Below are 8,037 nucleotides of genomic sequence, written 5' to 3'. Positions count from 1 at the left end.
TCGTCTGCAAACAAAAAAATAAAATGAATGATTTGAAAAATATCTGTTATAATTTTAATGTTTTGGTTTTCCCTGTAGCTTTCTGAAAATTGATAAAGGAGTTTGAGGGTTTGCGCCGATGTGAAAATAATTGTCAGTGCGTCATTTTTTGTAGCTTCGATATGCTATTTTTAATTCAAATCGATTGAAATATCCGAGTAAAAAAATATGTTTTTAATATTAATCCAATTTAATTTCAATATTATTTTGTTATTGAAATGAATTAAGACTATGCAACGAAATCCAATACATTTCCACATTAAAAAAAAGAAGTCACATCAGTTGTAGATACATTGATTCACAAGTCTATTTCAGATTTCTCTCCTTTTCTCTCTTTTACACAGAACTAGAATTTTATAAATGGAGTGGCCAAGGCTATTTCAGGGGGTCCATAGACCATGACACAAAAATCATTGTATGACTCCAACCTGGCATAAAAATGCATGAATATATACTGCTGATTACTTCACATTACCCCACATTAGCATTCCTACCATAACTTTAAATGTTAGTCTGTTAAAACCTATTTCTCTTACTTCTATCAGCGCGTTTGGAGCAAAATCTAACATTAACTTGCAGGCTACAGTGCATTTTGTAAATGTTGTTCAGGGAACCTAAAAATTCAACTCCCTTCAAACAGCTGCCAGCTTTTGAGTTCAGCTGGAGTAAGAATTATTCAGGAATAATTAACAATCCTGCGATTAACCAGTCAAAGGTTTTTGAACATTAAGATTTTGAATGTTTTTAAAGAATACTCCCTGCTCACCAAACCTGCATTTACTTGATCCTAAATAGCCTACAGCAAAAGCAGTAATCTTGTGAAATATTTGTACTATCTAAAATGCTTTTCTATTTGAATATATTTTAAAATGTAATTTATTCCTGTGATTTCAAAGCTGTATTTTTAACTCCATTAGCTACTCCAGTCTTCAGTGTCACATGATTCCTCAGAAATCATTCTAATATGCATATTTTTTTTTATTACTAATAGGCCTAATAAAAAAAGAACAATTATGAGTAAATATATAGCTAAATGTAATTTGTGTGAAATTCTCTCTAAGCAAAGAAAATTAAATAACAGCTTATGAATTATTATGGTGGCCGATCAGATGCCCATTGCCACCCTGGACACCCCTCTGAAGCAGAAGAGGAGGAGTGTGAACATCCCCCAACAGCAAATTAATGACAATGGACTACTGCAATGAGGTGGTCCAGTGTGGAGAGAATGGAAACAAAGGCGGTCTCACTGACATCTGCTGCCCCAACCCGTTCTCATCAGTCTGCGTATAAATAACACGACTTTACACTTTCTATTTGCGTGTAATGCATACGCCAAATGCCATTTTTGCGTGCATATGATACGCCAATCCTTCCCATTAATTTCGGTGGAGAGCAGATGCGTCCAAATAACACGCATCATCTTCAGCGGCAGTGACGTCACCAAGCGAGGCTCGTTCAGTTCACCTGATGCGCGTACACCTTCAAACAGGTAAGCAAGGGTAAATATATTTTTTTATTCTTCTTTTTGTAATGATATCACGTGGTTAAGCGTATTGTTTTAATTATTTCAGTATTTCTGCATCACGTTAGACAGGGCCGTGTTTTTAAAGGGCAGTTTATGCTCCAATTATGGGTCAGTGGGCTGCTAGCTAGCCTACCATTGTCATTAGCCTAAGCTAACCTGTACTGTTTATAGACCTGTTGCAGTTTTAAATAAATTTATGATGTGACATATGGGTCTTCAGCTTTTAGACATGACTAATACAAGCACAACAAAGCACCCAACCCAATATCGCGTGATAATCGTGATCGTGTAAAAAGTCCACACATTTAGCATATTTTTACAATACTAGCCTAACTTTTGCTTGACCACGTCATGTGTAGCCAATTCACACACAGTAACTACAGCATATTTACCATGCTTCTCCTACTGTAACCGTAGTTTTACTCTGGACTTTGTAACGCACATAACCACGACATTTACTATGGGTTTACCGTAGTAACCATAGTTTTACTCTGGTATTTGTATTTACTAACACACAATAACCACGACATTTACTATGGGTTTACCGTAGTAACCATAGTTTTACTCTGGTATTTGTATTTACTAACACACAATGACCACGACATTTACTATGGGTTTACCATAGTAACCATAGTTTTACTCTGGTATTTGTATTTACTAACACACAATAACCACGACATTTACTATGGGTTTACCATAGTAACCATAGTTTTACTCTGGTATTTGTATTTACTAACACACAATAACCACAGCACTTACCAGGATTTTACCACAGTAACTGTTTTTACTCTACACTATTTGTAAAGCACAGTAACCACTGAGTTTGCCATGCCTTTAATATCTTTTTGTAATGTAATTGTAATTCAGTGTTTTTTCTGTCTTGCAGTTACGTCGGATTACATACTCCACAACAACCTGTAATCCAGCAGATCTTTAAAGAAGCCATCTCTTGTAAAATCTCTCTCTCTCTCTCTCTCGCTCTGCTAGAATTAACAGGGAACTTCAACTCCACGCTCCCAATGCTGATATTGAAGAAGCTGTCAAGGGGGCTGAACAAGTCCTTCAAAGGATCGACCCTTCACAGGTAATGTTGAAGACTCTTAGTTATAACTGATTTGCTTTAATGAACACATCCTTATATTATGTGTTAATCAAATATTTTGGTCACAGATCATTTTAACACACTGTCTCAACATGTTTATATTTCAGGAAGGCCTGTCATGAGATTTGAATTTGACCATCTTGTGCATTTATGAAGAAGACCAAAAGCTGCAAAGACAAACACTTCCAATGGTACGTCAGATACATTTTTCTCAGCATTTGATGTTTCTTAAATTTTGGTTCACTTAGCCCATCAGGAAGAACACTCAACAAAGAGCATGTTGTAGTAGTAATAATTCATCCAATAATCATATTATATTGCACAAGCGTACTTGTACAAAATTCTACAACTTTTACTCCTACTGCTGTTATTGGCCATTACCACAGCTCCCATCAGATTGTGCCCATTGTAAGAGTGTTTATATCATGAAGTTTAAATGAAGTCCATTGTATTCTTTATTAATCTTTACAAATTGGTGCCGTCTCTTCCTGTTTCAACAGTACATGATATCTGTCCACACCTCATAGTCTGCCTTTCTTTCTATGGTGATGTTACTGAACACATCTGTCTTAGAAGCAAGAGAATGGAAATCCTAGTTTAACTTTTCAAGTGCTACACATCAGATCTTCAATGAATTTGGGCAATCAGATCACTTAAAGTTGTTCACACAAAGACCAATAACTATAATGAGAAGTATTTTAGCATCCACACCAACAGACAATACTGTACAATTACTGCTATGCACACTGCAGTTACAGTATGTTGTATTCTGCCATTTGTTGTTGTCAGTGTTTTTGTTGTTCATAATGTGATAAATTATCTTTGTTTCTTCTTGCAGGATTTCTCACAGATTACTTAATCATTCTTCATCAGCTCTTCACAATATCAGCCCATTCAAAAGCTTCCAGATCTTCCTCTCTTGTGTGACACATCTGCTCTCAGTCCTTTACTGCCAACCTCCAGTCTTAGCATTTCTGCTTGTATTCATTTTTCCTCTACATTCATCACTCCAATCTCTACTATAAGCACTCCTGTATATATATATATATATATATATACACATAATAATAATTATTATTATTATTAACCATTTATTTGTTTTGCATTTATTCACAATAGAAGCAAACAATGATTACAGGATATATGTTTTTAAAGGTGATAATTGTAAAATATTGGAGCATTGTTCTTAATCATTTTTGCCTATTTGGTTGATAAAGGGAAGAAAACAATATATTTTCAACTGTAGCCTTGATTTATTCTTTGGCATCTTTTGTCAGGATTTCTGTAAACAAATTCCCTTTTTATTTTTGAATATTAAACTTATGTTTTTTGAAGGGAGTTTCTGTTGCAATTTTGTTTGTTTGTTTTCACTTAGTTACCTCTATGCATTTTTTTTTTTATCAACTTTTCTTTTTTTTTTTCATAGTGGAATAAACTAGAGAGAGACTGTTCTGGGCACTATGTTTATCTGCGAAAAGTTTGACATATCAATAAACACTGTAAAATGACTAGACAATGAGTGATTGATGTCATGATGTTTGTTTGTTTGTTTTCTATTCCTATAGTTCAACTGGTGGATCTAAGAATGGCAAGTTTTTAGGGTCCATTTCCATGAAACGTAGATGTGATAAATTGTTTACCTTTAATACACTATAAATACATTGTAAATATTACAGAAGGAAAATTGAGTAGTAGAAAAATATTGTGTTTAAATAATCTTCAGAGGTGTTTTTTTTAAGCAAATGAAACATTTTGACACTTATTTTTCACACAGTATATGCAAACTTTTGAGTTTAAGTACTGTACACTAATATTAGTGTAAACAATGTAGCCTATTCAATACAATGGGAATCATTATACCTTCGTTAAAACACAAAACAAAAAAACACCTTTAATCAACGTATTTCTTGCTGCATCAGGGTAACTGCAGCTTCTGTCCATTCACTACAGGAACCCGGAAGCTCCCGGCATAAATGACCATATATGTACAAGTTAGTGTGACGCCTCTGCTCAACTGGGTTGCCATTGGCTTTGACGTTCCCTTGGCTCTCGCAGAACTCGCTGTGATTGGACTATCTTTTAACCCAAATTATAAACCGCTTAATGTTGCAAAGTCCGTTTGACTGTAATTATTACGTCAGTAACACCTTCAGTTAACAATGCAGTGTTGCTATGTCGTGAGAAATTACCTCTTTACCGAAATCGTAACCCTAACCCTAAGCACAACTCCAATAAACTCCAAATACCAGCGCTAATATTACTCGCGTTCAAACGATAGAATGGCAGAGGCTTATGGGTAATGTAGTTTAAAATGTTTAATAATTAAAAAAATGGGAAAATGCAATCTTGTTTAACAAAGGGTAATCTAAACATGTTCATTGTGCAAACATTAATGACATATTTAAGAGGCAGGCTGAAATTCGATATTTTACTAAGTGCACTTTTTTAAACACCTTTATACCACCTTTCCATATATGATTGAAAACTCTGTCCAACATTATTTAATTAGCATAGCATAAGTAGTTGTCCTGCCAATTTTTTCTTTGACACTATAATCAGACTTTGATTTACAGCCATTTGAAATTTACATTTTTTTGCTCTTCTAGGGGACTCCACTGGGCCCTTGAAGATGGAAGGGCAGTAAAACATACACATACCTTTTCTCATCATGGACAACAGACTGTGCTGAGTCATAATTTTTAAGTTTTTCTTTTCAACAAATTGCCAATATGTAAGTTGTAAGTCATGTTTATCTTAGAATAAGAATAGAACCATAAAAATATACATCAGTGCCTATTTGGAATAGGCTCCAAATATTGAATTATATCAGGTGCAAGGATACAGTATTGAAAGTAAACAAAGACACCAATTTAAACAACCAATACATACTGTGACACTTCATTGTACTTTCACAGTGTCAATGTGTCATTCATTAAGACAAGGTACAGAGAGTGTGTAGTTTATAGTGCAAAGCCATACAATTCATGCAATGCAAAGAATCATAATATTAAGAGCTAATTTGTGTCTCTGTGTAAAATACTCCTCATATTTGTCCTCCTCGGGTACTAAACATCAGTAATGTGCATGCTCATCTTGCTTATTATACAGTACGGGATTAATGTTGATCTTTCCCTTGTCCATCACCTTCAGTTGTACATGAAATTCCTGCAGCATTATAGTCCATGCAGTATCTTCTAATGCAGCTTTCAGCCTGCCCTTCTTCTAACTGAATGTCATTAATGTAACCAAATGTTCATTTCTTAATTAAAACACATTTAACTATTGTTTACAAAATTAAATGGTGTATTTACCAAACACCATTCTTAATATAGAATATTCACCCTACTTTATTATCCAACACCATGTGCAGTACTTTACTGGAGGATACAACATAAAGACAACTAAAGTAGTGTATTAAGACAAATGATATACAATTTTTAACAATATTAAAAATGGGTTATGTTAAAACCATGTTTTTCTAATCAGATGAAACCATGCAAATGCATGCATGGTGAAATGTCTTGAGCCCCAAAGAATCACATCAAGTTTTTAGAGCTCTCCTGCTTTTCTTCCTCTTCTTGCTTGTCCATGTCCTGGACATATCATAATCTTCCATGTCATACATTTTTTTTTGCAGTTGTTATGCAGCACCCTACAGCACAACTGATGAACAAAAGACATGTAACTAATTTAAATCAAATATCTTTATTGTCACAATACAATGAACACAAGTATACAGGTGATGAAAGTCTTGGGTGCAGACTGCAGCGTGACAGTATGGATGACAAATGAATTAATTCATGAATATATATGAAATACAAATTCTGAATATATATATATGCAACACACATATATAAGGGACTCAATTCAGGTAGATAACAATATATGTTAAAAATTATGCTATACAAAGAGCATGAATTGAAAACAATAATAATCACAGTACACATACATCTCTGCAGTATAGCACGGTATGAATTAGTGCAAACAGAATGTCAGGGTGCATAATAATATTGAGTCCAGTCAGCATAACTGATAAGAGTGCAGGGCATATGAGGTTGGTGGGGTGTGTATGGTTTTACTGGTATGAGTTCAGTTCAGTCTGATTGCCTGTGAAAGGAACTTGTCTCACTGTCTGCTGGTGTAGGTTCTGTGATAACGTCTGCCTGATGGTAACAGTGAGAGCAATCCATGGCTCGGCTGGCTGGAGTCTCTGACGGTCCTCCTCACACTCCACCTGGTCTAGATGTCCTGGAGGGCCAAAACATGTAGTTAGGTTATGGTAAATCAATAAACAATATATAGTATTTTTATTTATAATTGTTGCACTGGACTTAACATTGATTCTTGTTGGGGATATTGGCCAAAAGAATCCCACCACAACTAGCTCTCGTTGTTTAGCTGTGATGTTTACTTTGCAGGCCGTAACATCTGAGCTGTCGCAGTAGAGCGGTTTGTGAATGCAGTCTTCACAGCAGATAACTGATGGGTTCAGGTAGCAGTGATGCACTCGGTGGCCATTCAATTGATATCTTCATCAATTGGCTTCATCTTAATTCAAACAAACAGACAAAACAATAAGTCAGCAATAACAGCAATAACCATTCTAGAGTAATAGTGTTGGTGAATACAGTTGCAGGTGTCAGTACTCACCATATTCAGTCATTTCCTTCCCAAACACCAGAGATGATGCACAGCTTATTTGCTCATTTTAGGAGCTATAAAAAAGATGTATATGTGAAAAACTATAACTGCGGACTTGAAAAGTCTTTTGAGAGATCAACATCAATGTTGTACCACACATAACTGCATTGAATTCAGACATACAAATTGAAATGTGAAACTTTTCACCTTTCTGTCTTTTCTTTTGGGGCACAAGAAGTCCATGTTCATTCCTCATTTCTTTAGGACTGGTTTGACTGATTTTCTTTGCGTTTCTGGCCTTCAGCTGTAAAACAAGAAAATATTTATTGACCCCATGTTTAATCATTATTGTTGTTTAAAAATATAAATGAAGCAGATATAATTATATACTTCAAGCACAAGTTCCTTGGCAACTCTAGTAGGCTCCTGAGTTCATCTGTACACATCAGATTCAGCGTCTGAGAAAATGCCATCATGCAAACTCTCAGTTTCTGCCTTACAACAGAGCATAAATGTGTGAGTGAGGGAGTACAGCATGAAGATGAAGTGAAAAAGGCAGAATTTTGTGTATAAATTTAACAGAATGAGGGGAACATTTAAGAGATTTAAGAGAACAGTATTGTCTGTTGGTGTGGATGCTAAAATACTTCTCATTATAGTTATTGATCTTTGTGTGAACAACTTTAAGTGATCTGATTGCCCAAATTCATTGAAGATCTGATGTGTAGCA

General features: G+C 35.0%; 1 long non-coding RNA gene across 1 annotated transcript; it reads right to left on the bottom strand.

Moving 5' to 3' along the window:
- Positions 1-6,352: 6,352 nt before the first annotated feature.
- LOC113042748 (uncharacterized) lies at positions 6,353-7,568 on the bottom strand. The gene is made up of 4 exons (XR_003275617.1): positions 7,515-7,568; positions 7,317-7,381; positions 7,003-7,214; positions 6,353-6,914 (listed from the first exon to the last, which is right to left on the bottom strand). It is a non-coding gene; the product is annotated as an uncharacterized LOC113042748 (long non-coding RNA).
- Positions 7,569-8,037: the final 469 nt, after the last annotated feature.

The sequence above is a fragment of the Carassius auratus genome, chromosome 24 (genome assembly GCF_003368295.1).
Source record: "Carassius auratus strain Wakin chromosome 24, ASM336829v1, whole genome shotgun sequence".
NCBI classification, from domain to species: Eukaryota; Metazoa; Chordata; class Actinopteri; order Cypriniformes; family Cyprinidae; genus Carassius; species Carassius auratus.
The sequence above is the reverse complement of the archived record's forward strand: the minus strand, read 5'-3'. Positions and strand labels throughout refer to the sequence as shown.